Source organism: Jaculus jaculus, chromosome 1, assembly GCF_020740685.1.
Source record: "Jaculus jaculus isolate mJacJac1 chromosome 1, mJacJac1.mat.Y.cur, whole genome shotgun sequence".
Lineage (NCBI taxonomy): Eukaryota > Metazoa > Chordata > Mammalia > Rodentia > Dipodidae > Jaculus > Jaculus jaculus.
In genome coordinates, this window is record NC_059102.1 from 2,824,084 (window position 1) to 2,846,734 (window position 22,651).

Here is a 22,651-nt window from a genome sequence, read left to right on the forward strand (position 1 = left end):
CTGACTTGGTGACTCCAACAAGTCTATAAGCAATGTAAGGTACAGTGTGCACTTGTGGGTGCTTAGCTTCCTCTTGGGGTCTCCAGGCTCTTCCCAAGGAATAGTTCTGCCTGCAGTCCTTTAGTCTGCAAAAGAGTGTGTTGGTAGAATGGGCTGCAGCCTTGGGAGCATGGCAGAGCCCAACATGGACTCTGGAACATCACCACTGAGTCCTCCTGGTCTGCTTTCTCCATCCTGGCTGGAGGAACTGTGGTGGAATTAACAGGCTTTGCACAAAATTGTTCTGACTGGCTATGAGGGGATTCATTCAATGTTCCTGGGAGGCCATCTGTGGCCATGGTGTCAGTGAGCACGATCCTTCAACAGGCTGGAAATCCCTCTGCAATCCAGTCCTCATCCCTCTGTGCATAGGTGAACCTGGAGTAGAACCCAAGTCACCTGTGACCTCAGCCAGCAGTGAGGCCAGCCGTGGTGACAGAATAGGGGTGCAGCAGTGAATAGGACTCTCCGTAGGTCAGACATGGACCATGTGGGAAGTCACTTGAGGAACATTAATGCTAACTTGTAGCAGTGATTTCCGTTGGTCCTGGGCTTTCCTTTGCTGAGAGACTGTCCACTGCTGCAACCTCATTGCTTGTTATGGTGTTTATGTTGCATATAGACTCTTGATTTAATCTGGGTAGGTCGTGTGTGTCTACAGCTGCCATAGGGATTATTCTGTAAACATAAATCCATTTGATCTACAGGGAAGACTGTGAAGTGTCTTCATTAATTTTTGGATGAATGACCTGTCTACTGATAAGAGTGAAGTGCTAAAGTCACTCACTACTGTATATCAGGTTCTGTCTGTTCATTTCTGTCCAGTAGTGTTTCTTTTATGAAAGTAGGAGCCTTGATGCTTGACATATGCATGTCCATAGTTGTCATATCTTTATTTGTTAATATGTAATGGCCTTTCTCTCTCTCTATCTCTTTTATTTTTTTGGTTTTTCAAGGTAGGGTCTCACTCTAGCTCAGACTGACCTGGAATTCACTATGTAGTCTCAGGGTGACCTCAAACTCATGGTGATCCTCCTACCTCTGCCTCCCAAGTGCTGGGATTAAAGGGGTAGGACACCAAGCCCGGCTGCCTTTATCTTTTATGACTAATTGTGATATGAATTATACTTTAATGGCCATTAGAAAAGTGATGATGCTTGCTCAGGCTTCCATTTGCTTGGTACACTGAACTCCTTTCTTACACTCCTAGTCTGTGAGCATCTTTGCCAGTGAAGTGTGGTCCTTGGAGACAACAGAGAGTTGGATAACGTTTTTTAGTCCAAAATACTTTGCCTTATCTTCTAATTAAGGCTACTTACATGCAGGGTTAATTTTATCTTGTAAATAAAATCATGTAGGGTTATTGTTGAGAAAGGTTTGCTAATTGATGAAATTTTTGTTGGTTATTTCTCTGACTACCATCTGACCCTACGCTCTGTGACTGAAGACTTTGGGTGGAGCTGGCATCCTGGGTACACTGCACATGATCACCTGCTCTACCAAAAGCCCAAGGCTTATAATTACAAACATAAGACATAAGCTCTTACTCCTGGCCTACCTGTAATATGTGAAGAAGCCCAGAATGCTGGAGCTGGAAACTCGGTGGTTAGAGTCAAGTTAGACCCTAATTCGTACCTGCAGATTTATGAGCTAGATAGCGTGGACACTTTTGCTCACACCACTTTGCTGATTACTAGGGCACCTTCTGAGGGCATTTGTCCCCTGACTGTGTGTCCCCTGCCATGATTCTATGTGATCCCTGTATATTTCCATCTTTCTATCATCACTACTTCCCTCGGGGACTCTAAGTGCTCTGGGATCAGCAATATGGACAGAAAGCTGTGCACTAACTCTTGCAGATCATGTTCTTAGTAGAGTGGGTAAATTGCTTCTTCAGTAAAAAAAATGATGTTCAATGGTTACCAGGCAACTAGTTATAATTGAAGTGCCTCTTTTTTATGACTCTAGTAGATGCAAGGAAATGTTAAAAAACAATGTATCAAAGAGTAATGCCACATAGTTGACCACACTCTTGTGCATCCTGTGACAGTCTTACCAATGCTGCGAGATTTAAGCATGGAGCAGTGGATTAGTCCCTCATCACGATCCGGCAGATGTACTTGATTATTTAGTGTATGTTGCAGGACATGAGGTTTGCTAAGCCATTCCCTTCTGTGTGCAAGGACGCTGCATGACTGTGTAAGTCAGAAGTGAGGTGCTGGCTACCCAGTGCTCTCTGCTTACAGCAATGGCCGAGCTGTCAGCTAAGGTGAGCCACACATGAGTGTGTCTAGGCCCCCTGGCTGTGGAAGGGCCAAGGGAGAAGGTTGCATGCCCAAGTTTATTCCAAAGCTACAGAAGGCTTAAAAAGTAAGTACAGTGACACTTTGTAATCTTTGTGTAGATTCATCAATTTGATGTTTTAAAGATTATTTGAGAGAGTGTGAGAAAGAGAGAGAGAGAATGGGTGTACCAGGGTCTCTAACCACTGCGAACAAATTCCAGACACATGCACCACCTTGTGCATTTGGCTTACGTGGGTACTGGGGAATCAGACCTGGGTTCTTGGGGTTCACAGACAAGTGCCTTAACTGATAAGCCAACTCTCCAGCCCATGGTGGATATTTTTATAAGGAAACTCCATGATGTGTACTGAATCTTTCTTGGTTTTCACTCTTTTTCAGTTTATATCATGGCTACTGATTCATGCTTTGCTGGGCTTTGGAGAGGATTTTTCATAACTTTGTTATAAGTTTATTACTTAAGCTTTGAGTAATTTGAACAACCACTGCTGAGGGGAGTTCCAACCTCTCTCTTGCTGCTGGAGTGATGTCTGTGGACCCTCAGCTTCTTCTGTGTCACACAAGAGTTCCTGGCCTCTGTCGGGTCCTGAGAACTCCCTTCACCCCTTGTCCCTTGCTCGCAGGTCCTCACACGGTCATGTTCACCTTATTATCTTACCTCAGGGCTGTGGTTCTCCCAGCACAAGTGTGTTCACTTGTCCACCAGCCACAGCAGTCCTCTCATTGTCTGCTCCACACAGGCACCACCCTCTTTCCGTGGTGGGACCCTGACTGCCAGCAACATCTGTGTTCCCCACGCCTCCTCAAGTCATTATGCGGCACTTCATCGCACTGCTATTAGCTGCTACCCTTCTACGTTGGTCCAAGACTTCTTTGCAAAACAAGTACAGATTGTATACATTCTGGGGTGAAACATGATGGCTCCGTGCATATGCTTTATGTGGAATAATCAAGTTACCTCATTCCTGTAATACTCAATTGAACAAACAGTTGTTTGTGGAGAAAATCTTTAAAGCCCTCTTGGCTTTTTTTTTTTTTTTTTTAAATATCCAACTCCTCATTAATTGTACATGCCTTGCTGGGCAGCAGCTCCCCGACCTCACTCCTCCTGCCTGCCTGTCACTTGTGATTGTAGGCCAGCATCTCTCCTGCCTCACCCACCCCTCCCTCAGCCTGCAGTCATTCCTCGTGGTAGGGTCCTACCCCTGCGGGTGAGCAGGAGTGTTACTCTGCCTGGGGCTTCGCTGAATTGAACATATCCTTGTAGTCACACTGTCCATTTGAAGTAGGCTTAAATTCATTTGTTCTTGTTTGTGCTCAATTTCAGATTTTCCTATACCTAACCTCACATACGAAGGACAGGGTCTAATGTAGACCCAGCTAATCTTGAACTCGCAGTGTAGCTGAGGATGTCCTTGAACTTCTGATCTGCCTGCTTCTATTTCCCAAGTGCTGAGATTACAGGTGTGAACCACCATGGCCAGTTTATGCACTGCTGGGGATCGACCACAGAGCTTAGATCATGATAGGCAAGACCTCTAACAACCCAGCTACATCCCTGAAACCAATAGCATATTTTGAATGTAAAATATTACCACAACTTAAGTTAAACTTATGTTGAAGTGAGCCACACCCAGAGAAGCATTGCTCCCGCTCTCTGGCTGAACAGCTCTGTGGTTAATTCTAAAGCATTTTTAAAAAATATAATACAATCAAATTGGCCAACAAAACACATTAATCAATGCTCCTATAGTGGGACTGTTGGATGTGCAGTCATTCTTGTGAGAGGTTTGCCATGTTCGGGTAATGGCATATTCTTGTATGAACTCACAGTGGAAGTGTTCATGCTCACCATTCGTAGACAAAAGGAAGCTGTCCATTGCAGTGTGACATGGCTTGTCCACATAAAGCTCATGTTGAATCCCTGGCAGCACTCTCCTAGTATTAGTTCCTATTCCTCCCTAAACTGCTCTGCACACAGCCTGTGGACACCCATCTGCTTTGATCCAGCCTGCACACAGCCTGTGGACACCCACCTGTATTGATCCAGTCTGCACACAGCCTGTGGACACCCATGTTCTTGGATCCAGCTCTGCACACAGCCTGTGGACACCCATCTGCTTTGATCCAGCTCTGCACACAGCCTGTGGACACCCATCTGCTTTGATCCAGCTCTGCACACAGCCTGTGGACACCCATCTGCTGTGATCCAGCTCTGCACACAGCCTGTGGACACACATCTGCTTTGATCCAACCTGCACACAGCCTGTGGAAACCCATCTGCTGTGATCCAGCTCTGCACACAGCCTGTGGACACGCATCTGTATTGATTCCGCTCTGCACACAGCCTGTGGAAACCCATCTGCTTTGATCCAGTCTGCACACAGCCTGTGGACACGCATCTGCTGTGATCCAGCCTGCACACAGCCTGTGGACACCCATCTGCTGTGATCCAGCTCTGCACACAGCCTGTGGACACCCATCTGCTGTGATCCAGCTCTGCACACAGCCTGTGGACACCCATCTGCTGTGATCCAGCTCTGCACACAGCCTGTGGACACCCATCTTCTTTGATCCAGCTCTGCACACAGCCTGTGGAAACCCATCTGTATTGATCCAGTCTGCACACAGCCTGTGGACACCCATGTTCTTTGATCCAGCTCTGCACACAGCCTGTGGACATCCATCTGCTTTGATAAAGCCTAACTGCTTCAGTTTTCTCCACATATTCAGTACTGTTTTTAAAGAATGCATGCAGCTTACATCTTGATTTGCATTTGCACAGTAAATATTTGGGGGGCAGGGTCCTTGAAAGGAACTCCTCATGCAACCCAAAAAGATGCCTACTTGGCTTAGCTGGGTAGTGGTAGATGCCTGAAGGAGGCTCAACCTGACTGTTTCATGAAGTATTTGAATTAGGTCATGCTAGCTGAAGTGAAATGGAGAGTCAGCTACCGGTTTGCGTTTCTGAGGTCAGAGTGGAGGCAAGCTTGGGTCCTGTGCCCAAGGGTCATTTGTAGCTCTCATGCATCTGATCTCACTTTTACTCAAGTTTCTAACAGGCATTTGGTCTTTGTTGCACTCAAGTACAAAGCACGACTAGGAAGATTAACCTTTATCTCTAACTGAAAGATGGACTTGTGAATAAGAAAGCCAAGTGCAATGCTGAGAAATATTTTACCCTCAGGCAAAATTTTAGGTCATTCTTTCTGTGGCTTGCAGAATACTTTCATGTTATTTATCAGTGTTTATTGCATCTGCATTTGAAGGCTCCGTTGCCTGGCCTTTCTCAAGGCCCATGGTGGGCATATATTTACATACGTATTAATAACATTTCTTGTTCACAGTGTAATGCAGTGTTTCCACTTCCACAAGGCCTTCAAACATGTTTCCTTATCATCGTCTAAAGAGATGCAGCATGCCATGTAAAATGTCCCATGGGCCAGGGGCCAGGCTCCTTGCTTGGCTGTCTCACCTGCCCCACTTGGCCCTCCTAATTTCCATCATCTTGGGGCTTCTGAGTCTGTTTTAGCAAGCTTAGTCTTCAGGCACAGTGAGTGCTGTGGTTGCCTTTGGTCCGACACACTTCTTTGTGCAGATGGTGACTACAAGAGACTCCAGTGCTGGGAAGAAGTGACTGTTGAGTGCTCAGAACACAATGAAGCATCATGTCCCCCCTCCAAGGCTCAGGACACACTACACACTAAGGGTGGAAAGGATGTAGCAATCAGAGGCTGGGGGTCTTTGGAACATTTCTTCTAGACATGAAGTGGCTACTGCACTCACAACCTGCTAGAGAGTGTCCTCACCTTCCCTATACTGGCTCATCAACATTCCATCATGGATGGTGGAGGAGGGAAAACAAGTTGTCAAAATAGAAGAGGGATTAGTTAGAAAGAAGAAGGGGTTCACTGCTAGAAGGATTGGAGGGGGCAAAAGAAATAATGGGAGAGGATTGTGATAAAAAATGCACTTGTTTGAAAATAATCAATTTTTTTTTTTTACAAAATTGTTTAGCATGAGTCATAGCCAGTTACTTGACTATTAAGCATTTTTGTTTGTTTTGTGATAATATGTTCAACTTTTCTATATAAACTTCCAAATAAGCACTAGGGAATAAACAAGAAAAAGAGAGAGAGAGAGAAAGAGAGATGAAGGAAGGAAGGAAGGAAGGAAGGAAGGAAGGAAGGAAGGAAGGAAGGAAGGAAGGAAGGAAGGAAGGAAGGAACTTGACTAGCAAAAGCTCCCCAGCCAGCAGCCATGGTTGGTTCCTTTTGCTCAGGCCAACCTACGTGACCTTCATGTGATGATTAATTATCTTCCACTTCTAGAGCAAGCATATATTCTGAACGTTAATCTCAAGAGTTTGACCTGTATCTTCCTTGCTATTAATGATAGGGTTGTCTTTTTCATTATTTACCTCATTGTGTACTCCATTATTTTATATTTGAAGGTTTCTTATTTGGGAGATTAGCTATGCGTCCTGCTGTGGGAGTGAGTTATAACACTGGGTTTGTCCTTATTGATTTCTCAGGTCTCCTAGCGAGTCTTCAGAAAGTGGAGAAGGTTTACCTCTTCTCTCTTGTAATTGTATTTAAATTGTTTTCGCTTGCTGATGGAATTAGCTCATTGCCAACACCACATTAAAGAGTCTGCAAAGCCTGGCCTTTTCCTGACCTCGGCATGGTGCCTCTGGTGTTCCACCAAGTTTGCCCCTCTTTTGGGTGCTGAGCCCCTGTTTGCAAATGCACTGGTCACAGAGCACAATCCAAGGAACCTGTGGAATCTTATATCTCTAGAGTTGTTCATATGGGGAGAGTTATTAATGGACTTCCTGAGATTGAACCACCATTATTATCTTATTGGAATAAATCTCATGTAGTCAAAATACACTTTTCAATGGACTGATTGGTCACAGTGGCCTGTTTGGTCAGAGAGGCCTGTGTGGTCAGAGTGGCCTCTTTGGTCACAGGGGCCTATTTGGTCACAGTGGCTAGCATTTCATGACTTTTACATCAACAGTCATGACACTGCTCCCCCATGCCATCCTTGTACTATTTTAAGGTTAAACTCCATGTTTAGAAAGTTTCTTTTTCTCTATTTTCCTCCCTTTAATGTCTACTCTTTCAGAGGTCCAGGAGATCTTCCTTAGTCACTGCTACAGGCCTGGCAGGTTTTAATATGTCTGGTTTTGTAGAATTTAGTCTGCCTAATCTTTTTATTTCCTCTGAAGTCAATTTTAGTGAATTGGGGCTTTCTGAAAATTTGTCTTTTCCATTTAAAATTCTGAAGTGTATTTGTACATGGTAAGTTGTGTACTTGGTTTGTCTAATTTTTTCAAAGAACTAATATTTAATCTAGTTATTAATTTTACCTTTTTGCTTTTAACCTTGTTGATTTGAGCTTTTATTTCTATTCACTTTTTTAGCCAACGTTTATCATCCTATTTCTAGATTTTTGAGTCACCAATTAATGGCACTTTACTTCATTTTATTCATATTTAAAAACTCTCTTTATATTTTAAATATTTTATTTATTTATTTATTTATTTATTTATTTATTTATTTATTTATTTGAGGGAGAGTGACAGAGAGAGAAAGAGACAGAGAGAATAGGTATACTAGAGACTCTAGCTACTGCAGACAGACTCCAGACTCAGGCTCCTCTGTGTGGGTGGCTTATGTGGGAACTGGGGAACCAAACCTGCATCCTTAGGCTTCACAGGCAAGCACCTTAACTACTAAGCCATCTCTTCAGACCCCTAAAAATTATTTTCTTATCATAGGTTTAATCATGGTGAGTTGTTTCTAATTGTATACATTTTGATATATTATGCTTGTTTTATTTTTCAAAAATGGTGCATAGTATTCGCCCTCCATGAAGTTATTTATAGATATATTTCAGCACCAAGAAGGAACATATCTGTCTGTCAAGCATCTTGTTAATAACTTCTTTGACTACACTGTGACCAATGAATACTCATGTTTTCCCTTTAAAGAAATGCATGTCCATCCCTTTGTGATCCTTGGCTAATTTTTATGTGTGTTCCCTGTTTAAATTGTTAGTTATGCTGAATGTTATAAATGTTTCCTTATGAATTGCAGTCCTTAAAATATTTTATCCGCCTGACTTACAGAGTAAGAAGGGTGAGAAGGGCACACTGGATTTCCTACTAGAATAACTTTTACATGACTGTATGTCTCCTGTGCTTTTGCTTTCTGTGCTGCAATGTTGGGGATCAAAGGGGCCAAGTGCTCTACCAAGGTGCCACCTCCCCCCACAGTCCCTGTTTTCTTTTTCAATATGATTTTATAGGTATTTATTCATTGTATGTAGTGATGGGTTTAATAAAGACATTTTCATATCAGTGTATCATTTCAGCTTCTTTTATTAGACAGGGTCTCTCTATGTGGTCCATGTTGGTTTTGAAGTCACAATCCTCTCCTGAGTGCTGGGTTTACATGCCAGCTGGCTGGCAATCTCCAGAAGGATGCCCTTTGCCTACCACTTCCTGCTGGTAAGTTTTTTTCTCCTTTTCCTTGCTACTCCTGTCTCTCGCTGTGGCTTCCTCCTTGCTCTGCTTTGTACTAGTTTCAGGTGCAGGATACTCCTCTCCTTGCCCGCTCTGAGGCCTCTGGCCCAAGTGCTTTTTCTAAAAGGCTTCTTGGAATGGTTGGTGAGACTTGCATGTCCTCTGCTCCTGCTTGAGGAGAATAGCCCTGTGGAGCAGGCGCATGGGGCAGGCCCCGTGGGAGAGGCCCCATGAAGCTGTTGCAATAAACCAGGCCTGAAAGGAGCTGGCACTGTGGGTTTGGCCATGTGTGGCTGGCCCTGTGAAGCCAGTTGACCAAGAGGAGCTGGCCCCATGGGGCAGACAGTGTGGAACTGATCCTGCAGAACTACTGACCTTGAAGAGCAGGCCTGTAACAGGCTCATCTGCACAGGGTGTGAGGTGCACATGGCTGCCAGAGTTTCACGAAGTGAGTACCTCTGCCGTCTTCCGTGGAGGCATCTGCTGTGATCCAGTTAGTCCCACTTTTGAAATCCTGCACTTGTGGCAGCTTGGCAGATTTCCTGTGTCCACCATGGCTTGGTTCATCCTTAAAGTATCATGGACATACAGACGTGTGGTGTGGACAGTGAGCCCAGGTCCATGTTCTTGGGGACACAGTGGCCCTCTTTCATCCCACGAAGCTTTCTTCGGGCTGCAGCCTCGTGTGCTGCTGCTCCTCCACCCTTGGTTTCTACAGCTGGACAGACGTTCGCTTCCATTTCTGACATGTTTCACCCATCCCAGTATTTATTCATCTTCTAGTTCATTCTCAAGACCTTATGAGTCATTTCTTAATATATTTTAACCCAAACTGTTCCTTCTGGGGAGCTGGGTGGTATAGCCTGGATTCTGGAAAAACCCTCTGTCTGCTTCTGAACCATTCCCACAACAACTGTACTCTCCTTTCACATATTTCTATGTGTTTGCTCATTTCTGCTCAAAGTCTTTAAAATTCTGACTCAGAGTTTTCCAACCATGCAGTGCTTGTTTAAGGAAGGAGTAGCCTAGGGAACTGTCCTCTGGACATGAAGTGACTGTGGCATCAGTGAGTTCATGGCAGCTAGGGTCGCCTCCACAAGACCAGCCCAGTGTTGATCCCAGCAATATGTCAACATAAATAACGGAGGAGGGTCAAAAAAGGCATCAACATGCAAGAGGAATGACTGGAAAGAAGAGGAAGTCAATGGAAAGGAGTGAGAGAGGTGGGGCCGAAGGAGGACAGCAGAAGGAGGGGATTGTCAATATCCATTACAAACATGCATGAAAACTGTGCTCTAAAACATCTGAAAAAATAAAATCCATTGCTGTTGGCCAATGTGTGACATTTCCCTCTGTTCCATATCCCAGGGTTCCAGTCTGTTCTATAGCTCAGGATGTGTCAGCCCAGCTGGGGACTCATTGACTCTGGTCCCAAGCATATGTCAAAAAAGGGCCTCTCATGATCTCTCACCCCTGACCACTGTCACAGATTCAGAGCAATGTCATCTCGTGACCTCTTTCCCATGACCACAAGGACAGATGCCATATGTCACCAAGAATGGCTAGCTCGATGTCACCACTGTCAATTCTGCTTCTATACCCGAGCCCAAACTGTTCCTTCAGCATATCAGGTGTTCTTTCAGGACTGTCACAGGTCTGTGAAAAGCACAGGTGAGGGATGCAAGTCTGCAGAAAGTCATGGTCCTGGGAAAGAGTGACAGTGCCTAGGTGGGCTTCAGGCAAATGACATCATCCACCTCTGTTGCTCTTGACATGGTGTTTTCCTTCCATTCTGGCTGAGCTCACAGCTGGGCGCTGCCCTGAGTCTCCGCCAGCCCCACTTCTCTCAGATCCACGCTCACAGCACTGCTACACTAAAGGCAGCTGCCTGCGGAAGCTTGCCCACTCATCCCTCTCCGGTCTCTACCACTCTCCCCCTCCCAGTGTTACCCCAAGGCTCTCAGGATGTTCCTCACCTGCTTTGAGATGAATGGGGCACTGCCCATGGTCACATAGGTGCTTTTGCAGGATAACACTGCCCCGGGCATGCCCCAGGCCAATGCCAGAAGGAGCAGCTGGCGGGAGAGCGGCCTTTCGTCCCACACAGTGACAGAAGAGCAAAGCATCTATTGAGTAGTTTTTTAAAGTGCCATTCCTACTTGCAAATGTGCTGTGGACATATGTCAACCAAGTGTGCCTCTGGCACAAAGAATGCAAGTGAATGGAAATATTTTAATTTGAGCTACAGTGTGCACTAAGGCTGATAGTTTTATGACAGGTCCTGGAGCCTCCATATGCTACAGTGAGGGCTGAGCAGCTAACCTTCATTCTAACTGGGAGGTCAGGCAGTGGAGGGAGGAAGGGAGCAAAAGAGAAACTGGGTATACACTAAGCATCATTCCATGCTGGTTACTGGGCAGGGTGATTCTGATTTCTTACTCTATGTTCACAAGGACCATAGGTGGGAGCATGTCTCCATTTTACACACTCATAAAGGACAAGTAACTCCTCCGTATTTCCAACTTGCAAGGTGGGGCTTCCTTGCAGACATGGTCAGAGACAAAGTCATGCTTATTCTACTTGTGCACAGGAAGGGAGGACAGGACAGAAGAGCAGAGCGACATCAAGTATCCATGTACCAGGAAGAGAAGGGAGCTTTGAAAGCTGTGTCCTGGGTCTCTTGTAGGCTCTGGGTTAGAAGGACAGACAGGATGGCATGCTTCCTCGATGCCCACAAAGTAGCATTCATACCCCTAGAAAAGACCCTGAATGGAAGGAAGATAGCTAAGAGAAGAAAAAGATGGAAGGAAAAGGAGGAAGGGAAGATAAGAGGAGAAGAGACTAGAGGAGGAGAAGCAGGAGGGAGTAGTGTGGGGAGAAGGGAGGGGAAGAGTAAGGAAGGCAAGAGAAGGGCGATTCAGAAAGGCAGGGCAGTTTAGAAGCATGCAGGGAGCCCAAGGTAAAAGATGGGGGTTGAGACCTGCATCCTGTCTTATTTATATCCTCGGACAAGTCTTGTGACTGACCACGGAACCATCAGCGTCCCCACCTGCAGAGGGGAATGTTTCTATCATGGGCTCCTGTGGATTCAGTTGTTGCTGGATGTCAACAGTCTGGTGGACACACACATACACACACACACACAATGCAGAATGAGCTTCAGGTGCTCCTCTGTTGACACCACAGTGTTCTAGAAGGTTCCATAGCAGCCCTGAGCCTGAAGATATCTGGGCCTACACGTCACAATCGTGCTCTAGACCACTCAGCAGCCTGAAGGCCTCTGACCTCCATCCACTCTTGGACCCCAGGGCAGACCCTCATTCTCCAGACCCCGTGGGCTCATCCCTGGAAATGGTACTGCTCAAACCAATTACTCTCATTCTTTATCTCACCCAGTACTCCTGTATTTTAGTTGCTTTACATACAGAAAACTTTCCTGAGAAAGTCCCTTCAAGATTATCTCTATTTTTTTTTCTCATAATACTGTTTGCATCTCATCTTTGGGTCTAGTTGTAGAATATTATGTTTTCCTGGCCTGGAGAGATTCACAGATGTCTGAACACAGATATGTAAGTCAGTCAGTGCCTGTGGGTGGCCATGGCTGTGTGTTGTAGTTCTTTGGGGACAGGTAGAGATGTGTAACTTCCATCAGGTTTTCAAAAGCAAAGAATTGTAGCTTTGGATGATCTATTAAAAGTAAACTACAGTGTTACTCTGCACTTAGCCGTAAGCCCCCCCACACACACACACACTGCTTGCTTGGATACAAAGTCCAAGCAGATCACTAACAACAAAGGTCCCTCAGATGTTGTTCTAGAATCTTCAGCACTGCTGGTTGGGGTGTGTTCTCTGTGTTACTCAGTCAAGTTGTCATGGTGAGGGGTGGGATTCAATCAGTGGTCCTCAAGATGAAGTCTATGGACGTGCAGAGATATAGCACTTTGCTCTAGGCTAAAGTGGGGCCATCAGTTCCAAAAATAGCTTCTTGGGCCCCAGACCTACAGGTTCCAAATCACCACGGCAGGCTGTGGTAGAGCCCCAGTCATGCCTGGTTGTGAGAAGCATGTTCCTGTGTAAAGGCAGGGGGTGGGGTGGCTTCAGGTGTCAGACCAGGAGGAAGGAGGGGAAGAGAATCTCCGCAGTGGTTCAGCGCTTATCTGAGCTATATTCCCAACTATATTCCTAAAGTATTTAAAACCCATCTGCTTGTTTGGCCTGTGGAAGGAATTTGTTTTTTATAGTTAATATCAATATATGGAAGCGACGGAGGCAGAGAAAATGATTTCCATATTTCAATCACATAACAAATGAGAAACTGCAGTAAGAAGCCAGGTTCCCTAGAGGGGTACACTCTGAACAGCAAATAGTAATCCATTCTGCTCACAAGCATTTGTCAATGTGCCAGAGTCTTTGCCGTTCCGAGTCTTTCTAATTGTTGATAAACGCTATAGAGCAGCCCTGGTATGCAAAACTTTCACCCCATAGTCACGGCCTCTGCCTGGCTTCATCAGGACAGACCCTCCTCTGAACTTCGATGAGAGCCACAGATCCTCCGTGTACTGGCTTCATGGATGGGCTTGCTCTTGGCCTGCTGCTGATACAAATACATTAAAGGAGGGAGGATGTAGTGTGCTCACTTGTTCAGAGATGCCAGGCCATATGGAAGGGAAGACATGACAGAGCAGATCAGTTCTCATCATGGTGGCCAAGAATCAGAGAAAAGAAAATTCAGGTATGGGAAGATGGCTCAGTGGGTAAAGGGCTTGCCCTGCAAGCACAGAGACCAGGAGTTTCATTCTCTGGCATGTATATAGAAGATGAGCACAATGTCATGTATCTATAAGAATGCCTTCTTATAGTTCACTAAATTTTATTTCAAGTGCAGGACATCTGGCCTAGATTTTTTTAAATGGTTTCTGGGAATGGAACTGAAGTCCTCATGCTTGCAAGACAAACATCTTACCCACTGAGCCAGTTTCCCAGCCCTTAGTAGATTTTAAAGTGCTCCCCTGAGTCTTTGCTCCCAAACATTGGGTGACACGAGGTGTGATAGTTTGGTAGTTCATGCCCATGAATTTATAAACCCCAGCACTCAGGAGGCAGAGTCAGGAGAAATAAAAATAAGGGGAACTCTCCAGTGCATAGAAGGAGGAAAGATTTCCTGAATAATACCCCAGTATCGCAGGAAATTAAACGATAATTCAACCAATGGAATTTCATGAACTGAAAAAGCCTTTGTACAAACAAACATACCATAAACAGAGCCAACAGACAATCCACAGAATGGTAGAAAATATTTGCCAGCTATACCACTGACAGAGGTATAATGTCTGGAATCTACAAAGAACTAAAAAGAATAGGCAATAAAAAAAGCAAACAAAACACTCAAAAATGGGCCAGAGAACTGAATAAGGAATTCTCAAAGGAAGACATACAAATGTCTAACACTCACTTAAGAAAATGTTCAACGTCCTTAACCACCAAGGAAATGCAAATTGTAATTATGAGAATCTACCTTACTCTAGTCAAGATGTCAATCATTAAAAAATCAAACAACAATCGATGTTGGTGAGAATGTGGGGAAAGAGGAACTCTCACTCACTTCTGGTAGGAATGCAAAGTTGTACAACCATTAAGAAAATCAGTATGGAGACTCCTAATAAAATCTAAAATAGTGCTACCAAATGATCCAGCTATTCCTCTACTGGGTATCTATCCTAAAGGTGCCACTCTTCACTACAGATATATTTGTTCAACAATGTTTATAGCTGCTCTATTCACAGTAGCTAAGAACTGAAATCAACCCAGTTGCCCATCATTTTATGAATGGATAATAAAGATGTGGTTCATGTACACAATGGCATTCTACTTATTAGTAAGGAAAAACAAAATAATGAAAATTTTAGGAAAATTAGCAGGCTTGAAACAGATGATACTAAGCAAACTCACACAAACACAGAAAGACAAGCACCACATTTTCTCCCTCCTATGTGGTTCCTAGCCTGGAATAGCTTTAGTTGCAGGCATGTCTGACAGGCAACTTAAGGGGCAGAGAATAGGGATGGAAGGGTTTGGAGGAAGATATACACAAAACTAAAGCCAAAATGAATTGGTACCACAGAAACCTTCTTCCTGGATAGCAGACTAAAATATACAACCCTCAACAGGAGAATGTGAGGATCTTCTGTTAAGAAGGACCCTGGAGAGAGTGAGACGAAACCTAACTCTAAAACAGAAAATTGGCTCTGGATTATAACTCCCAGTACCAGAAACCTATTACATCTTTCACTGTTGATCACAGAGATCTATGATGTCACTCAAACAATAAAAGCTTCTGTTAAAGCAATTGATTACCCATCTGAAGTAAAAAGTACAACTGTATTGCTGAAGATACCACATTTTGCTGACATAAAACATGGAGAGAACTGTCTGAATTTTGAAGGAAGCCAGTTACCAGATGGCTAGCAATACAGTGCTGGAAAATCTACATGAGATGCTGGAGGAAAATGGCCTACAACATCAGCAATTAGGGGACACTGCTGTATGAAAGCAACCATCCTGACAAGATGTACACACCTGTGCAATAGTGGCACCCAACCTAGGTAGGTAACCAGTGGCTCTCTGGCTAAGAGATCTGCTCAGTGGAAAGGAATCCATAGCTGCAACTGGAAACCAAGTCAGAATCCTATGGAGACCAGGGTCATGGACTCCAGTGAAAAGTTCCTACTATTCTTTGGCCAAAAGAGGAATTACACCCATCAAAAGCTCTCTAAATTAACTATGCTTGTTCATTTTAACTTTTACTGATCTCACTCTAGATTGTAGACTTTCTTGTCTTTTATAGAAGGTGGTGAGACCTGAGGACAACCAAAATCTATCAACAAGATGAGAAGAAATAGCTGACTTCCTATTAGGAGATTAACTACCACTTGCACATCAGCCAGGACGCAGGTGAAACCATAGATGAATTGGCGAGATGGGCAACAGTGCTGCTTCCAGGGCCAGTCTGACAACCTGTGTCAGGATGATGGTGATAGACACTGAGTATGGAAGTGCACCAGAGCAAAAATCCAGAATCTGATCTGATCTCAACACTACAATAGACTTAAAACACACTTACCAGGGCCCAGGGAATTTTGTGGAAGAGGAGATGGAAAAGTTGTAAGAGCCAGAGCCACAGGGTGGGAAGGAGTATACAGAGGCATTGTCCCCTAACATTGATTGACTGCTGCTTGACTGCTGCTCTCATAACTCATAATGCATAAGCCCCTGTTGAATACCAGTAATCCCACTGAGTAGGGACCTCAGTGGAATGAGGGTTTGGGGAAAGGTAATGATGGTACTAATACATCATATGTCCATACAAAGTTCCTAACTTAAAAAAATTAAAGCTCATTCTCTTGTTTACCTAGCAGGTTAGAGGCCAATCTGGGCTACATGAGACACTAGCCCAGAACAAAATAATAAAATAATAACTACTCACACAGTGAGTGTTGTACCTGGCCTACCACATTCTGGGAATGCACTTGTGACCCTGGATAATCTTAAGCAAGCCCAACTGTGGGAGCCGGGCTGGTGGCATCAGCTGCAGTTTCTCTGTCCATCATGCCATGGCCCCACCTCAGAAGCCAAGGTGCTCCCTTCTGTTACTGTGCTCAGGGTTGGTTCAGTCACAAGGGCTCCTGTTGCCATGGTTTGGTTACAGGCCTGGTATTCCTCTCCTATAGCACAGTAGACACCAGCTGTGGCTTGGAGCCATGTGTCCTTGCTAGCTTTCCATGTGCAGCAGGAATCACTCCTAACCCATGTGCATTAGAGGGGTGCATTTCAGAGTAAGGGCAGTAACCATGAGGAGTCACAGCATCAAGGAGTGAAAACATGGAGGATGAGAGGCAAGAGGATATATCCAGTCCCAGTATAAGAGCTGTGGCTGCTGGGCAGAGAGTGGCCACATGCAGCTGGGCTGAGCAAGGCAGGATTGCTGGTCCCAGAATGCCTGCCTTTGGGGGGACAAGCTGACCTGCTCTTCCTCTCTGGGTCAAGTTGGGCTCTGACCTCCATGTGGACCTTGTCCACTGGGCCTTTCCTGGCTTTCAAATATGGAACAAACATATAGGGAGTTTCTGTACTGGAGAGAAAAGTAACACTTAGATCTTATATTCCCTTTGTTTCTTCAAGCTGTCTCACACACACGGAGCTGTAAAATGACTGCAAGCATCTGAAAGCAGCACTGTAAAGATGCCTGGGAATCGTGCATCCTACATAAGTAAGGTTAAATTGTAGTGACAGCAAAGACATTATTTTAATGTGTGAAAAACCTTAGTTACAGATTAGGCATAGGAAATGCAGTGGCTCTTACACACTGATTCTGTGTTTAACACAATTAACAGATCAGCTCTAGGAAGAACATTTCCAGTGTTGTCTTGGTGGCCTTGGACACAGCTAATGTGTCTAAAGAAGTGCTATCCCCTCCCCTCCCTTGCCCAATCCTACTGGGTCGTGCTTTCCTAACCCACCACTCAGGTTCCATTAGAGTCCTTTATGTTCCCTCTGGAGTGGTGAAAGACCACTGGGGTCAGAAGACAGAGGCCTGCCCCCTACTGTCCGTGCCTTGTCAGTCACCAGATGTGTTTAGAGCCACTGTCTACCTGTGGAATGTACAGTAGCTCTCTCCAAAAGGCTCTGGGATGGTCAATTTCATGTCCTTTGCAATCCTTCCCTTCTAGTAAAGATGTCAATGAGAAAATTCTGCCTTCAAGATGGCTGTTCTCATGATACATGAGGGATCACAGTGTAGCATCTCCTTTGTGGAGGAGGCCAATGGATTGATGAGGAACTCAACAAAGTGTCATGGAACTGACCTGTGTCCCCCTGGCCTGTCTTCCTGTCTCCAGAACCTCTCCTTGCACGTGACATATGCACACCATAGTGGAGACCATCTGGACACAAAGCTATCACTTACAGAAGTGGTACTAAAGTAGAGCTTCTCTAGGTTCTCTTGTCCACACAAAACCCCCACCACCTGCTCTAAAGTGCCTTCAGCACTTCCCACAACAGTGGTGCCTGAACTGTCCATACGCAGCCAGACTCCAGCGCTACAGAGAGGCATTTCCATGAGTGTTGAAAATGCAGTCAGTGAACAGAAGGGCTGGTTTTGCAAGGATAACTGTAGGCACAGTGTTGTAGGCACAGTGGGAGCAGCTGTGAAACTCTCAGAATTACTAGAAGATGCTGAGTTTTCTATACTCCTTTATGGCTAGAGACAGGACTCTGAACTTTCCAGAGAGCTTGGGGGCTTTCAGGAGGCAGTATGATCCCACTCTCTTCACAGATGGTCTGTGGTCTTAGGGACTAGAAATGAATCAGATGAAGGCACTCTCTTATCAGCCCAAGGCTATTGTTGAGGTGGGCCAGGAACAATAGCCAGGGCACTGTCATGTGATGCTCCCTAAGAGATCTGGATCACCCAGGAAGAGTAAGAGGTAAGATGCCAGCAGCCACCTGAGGGAGGAGAGACTGAGGCCAAGATGGGATCAGGGTGAGTTGTCACCTTTCAAGTCCTCCAAGAGAAGTATGGTGAAACAAACCCACATCAAATTAACCACAGGATCCATATGCAGAAAACCCACAAAACTTGAGTAAACTAAAGCAAAGAATGTCTAAATAAATGGGGCTATATTCCTCGCTGAAGGATGGAAGACTCATTATTTTTAAGAGATTGGTTCTTCCAAACTGACCTGTGGAAAAAAAGCCCAATTTTGTTCAAGCACCAGCAATTTGTTTTGTGGATATTGATACCCTGGGCCTAAAGTTTGTATGGTGAAATAAAGGTGAAAGCTAGTCAACACAATTCTGAAAGAGAACAAAATTTTAGGTATGAATGTTCTCAGCAATAGTCAGTAATGGAGACAGCATGATACTAGAGAAAGGACGGATGAGTGGAGCGGGAACGAGAGCTGTGAGGAAACTCACTCCATCATGGTCAGGAGCAGAGACAAGTCAATGAAACAAATACTGTCCTTTCATAGATGCTATGGGAACAATAGGATGCTGATATGCCAAAATATGAATTTGGACTTTGCAGTGGTCACAGGAATGTCTTGAAATTGCTCATAAATGTGGACAGAAGAAACATTCTATATGAGCTGGGCTTCTAGACACAACCTCAACCTCAAAAAGCATGATCCTTCTTAGAAAAAAAAATAATGTTTGACTTTACCTAAAAATTTAAAACACTCTTCTGTAAAAGATGCTATTTGGAGAATGAAAAGACAAGACTGAAAAAAATGTTTGCAAAACACACATCTACTAAATTGTAGGTGTCCAAAACAACGAAATACAAATATGATACAAAAGCAAAGAATTCATTTTATGGGGTATGTGTATACGTGTATGATGTATGGGTTTGTGTATGCGCTGCATGGGCACATGAACGCCACGCGTGCATGTGGAGGTCAGAGGACAACCTTTGAGTGTCGGTCCTTGTCTTCCACTTTGTTTTCAGGCAGGGTCTCTCATGTCATGGTTGCTCACTGATGTGTTGGCCAGGCTAGCCAGTCTCTGAGTAGTTCTGGGGAGTTCGCCTGTTTCTGCCTACAATCTAGTCATCAATGTGCTGGGGTTACAAAGGCCCACCATGGTTTCCAGATTTCATATGGGTTCTGGTGATCCAAGACCGAGTACTTGGGCTTGAGCAACAAGTACTTTTCCCTAACCCTAGGAATCCAGATTTTAAAATGGAAAAATAATTTAACACGCTCTTCTGCAAAGCAATGGTGCAGATGATAACAAAACAAGGGAAGGTGCTCAGCATCGTTTTGTTACTGAGTCATGAATTAAACAGCACAAGCTTGTAGTACATAGAAATTAGATTGACTGAAATCCCAAACCAACACCACCAAATGCTGGAGAGGTACAGAGCAAGAGGCTCTCTCGTTGGTTGCAGATGGGAAAGCAAGGAGATACAGGTACTCCAGATGCTGGCTAGCATCTTCTCCCAGTGCAAAGCATAGTCAGACCATTTCACTCCATCCTCATGCTTCCAGGCTGATGTTGAAACCTGGGGTTAAACAGAATCTTCAATGTGAATATTTTAGCTGTTTAATTCATTATTGCTCTGACCATAAACAATCAAGACATCTTCCAGTAGACAAATGGAGAAACAAACAACCATGCATATATATACTGCAATTTTATCCAGAAATAAGAAATGAGTTATCAAATCAAACAACCAAATAAAATATTGGCTATAGAACTGAATATTGAGTTCTCAAAAGAAGAAGTACAAATGGCCAATAAACATCTAAAAACATATTCTATATTCTTAGCCATCAGGGAAATGCAAATTAAAAGTACTTTGAGATTCCATCTCACTCCTGTAAGAATGGCTATCATCAAGAAATCAAATGATAATAAATACTGGCAATTGTGTGAGGAAAGAAGAATCCTTCTCCATCGCTGGTGGGAATGTGAACTGGTACAGCCATTGTGGAAATAAGTGTGGAGGTTCCTGAGACAGTTAAAAACAGATCTACCTATGACCCAGATCTGCCATTTCTTAGCATATATCCCAAGGAGTGATTCTTTATTGTAGAAATGCTTGTTCACCCATGTGGGGTCACATATGTGGGATCACAGGCAACAGAACCGCCATGATCCTAGAGTTCAGCTTGATGGCATGCCCCAAACCCACCCAGGGATACCTGTAAACAACTCTTATGATGCCTTGGGTGCTCAGACCCTAGAAATTCACCTTTTCCCTGCTGGACTCTCAATTTGCAGATATACAAGGGGCAAGGATAGAATGATGTGTGGTCATTGACTGGAGTTGGAGACATCAGCAAAGATGTATGTTTAGCTAAGTACAGACATGACTATGTATGTCTTGATATGTACACATGCATTTCCTCACTCAGACAGTTCAGAGGGCCTAAAAGAAATGTCACTGAAGGAGAAGCAAGAGCATCTGTCCCCAATACCATAACTGGGACATCCTGGAGAAATATGTATTCCATGGGACAGAGAGACAAGGAATATCTGGTATATTCGATGTACCAAGCAGGGCCCCCAGTGTCTCAGGTATAAACCATTTAAGCAGCAACAAAAAAGTCTAGCAGATAATTGTGACCCATAGTATAATCATACCTGAGCTCATATGGACATAAACAACAGTGGACAGCTTCCATGGATGCTGTCACAAGTGACCACATGAGTGGCGGCCTAGAACAAAAGAAAGGGATTCCTGTGTGATTCTGGATGTCAGAAGTCTTAGTTGGTGTGGTTGGGCAGAAATCGGGATGTTGTAGGGCCACTCCTTCTCTGCTGATGCCAGAGTTGAGCCCTGTCCAGCTGTTGGCTGCTGGACTGTTGGACTGTATCCTCTTCACTATGACCTGCAAAGTCAGCCCTGAACTCACTACTACAATAGACACATTCTCTTCTGCATAACTCCCCACAATGGTGACTTTATTCCAAATAAGGGAAGAAGGGGAAGTAATCTTCTAGCACCGAAATGTGGGAACAGACACACAAGTGGCCAAGGTAAGTTTCTGTGGGATATGCTGTGATGAAAACCTCACTTTAGCTCTGGGACACCCCAAAACACTCAGTTCTAGACACCCTTGCAATGGCTGGAGGCTCTGATGTTCCCATTCACTCTTTCTCTCCTTTCTCTCTTGCTCACTGCTTATAAATAAATAAAAGTATTAAAAAGAGAACTCAACACAAATGTGGGTATATATTAAAGGTTCAATACATCTTCAATAGTAATGTTTTCCCTGCACTCAAACAAGCACGAAGCTTGGCAGTCATCCGTTATATGCTGCTGACAGGAGATTCCGCATAAACAGTGTGTTTATTTCAACACACACCATGAGCCAGCTGCCTGCATGGCCTCCAGGATGATGACACGTGTGTTTAGTGCTTGTCCCCAGGCACTGAAGCTGCTGGAGCACTATGAAGCAGGAGCTTTTGCCCCAACAGTACAGAGGTAACTCCAACAGGGAGCCTTGCTTAAGGAAGTGGGATGCTTAAGGGTTTGATAATTCAGCCTACTCCCTCGCCATCTTCTGCTTCCTGACTTTGAGTTTTATAATTCACCTGCACTTCCCAGCCATCCTCTGCCTCCTGACTACAATGTGACCAACTTCTTCCTCCAGCCACCATGTCTTCTCGACTACAATGGAATAGATGCCTTTGAAATATGAACCTAAGCAAGCCTGGTCCTACATTAAGGTGCATCTTGTCAATATTTGCCCGCAGCAATGAGAAAGTAATTGCTGCATGCTTTTCTTCCTCACACGTCAGGAAGCTCCCCGTCCTGCCCAGGGTGCACCTCTGCAGCCTCCTCTGACCCTAGTCCATGGCACCTTCTCCACCCGTGTCCTGGACAGGTGACTTCTCTAACTCATCATCCATTTACTGAGGGCTCAGAGACCCCCAGGTTATGGGCTAGGGCAGAACAGCAATGACATCACAGATGTACCCTTTCTTGTAGTCTCATGGGGTCAGGAGAGGGACGTAGACAAGGAATTGCTTACCCAGACTTTGGGCACAGTGAGGGTGGGTGTGGTGTCCCATTGGAACGGTAGGTCTTGAGATGGTTAATTGCAGCTGAGAGGTCACAGATAAAGGTCCAGATCCACAAGCCTTCCCTGAGCTGAGGCAGATGCCAGCCTACAATGGGACAGGTGAAAAATGATGCTGGGTAGCATGAAAAAACAGCAAGACAGAGCTGGGGCTTCCACACAGGAGAATGCAATAAGCCTGACATTTTGAT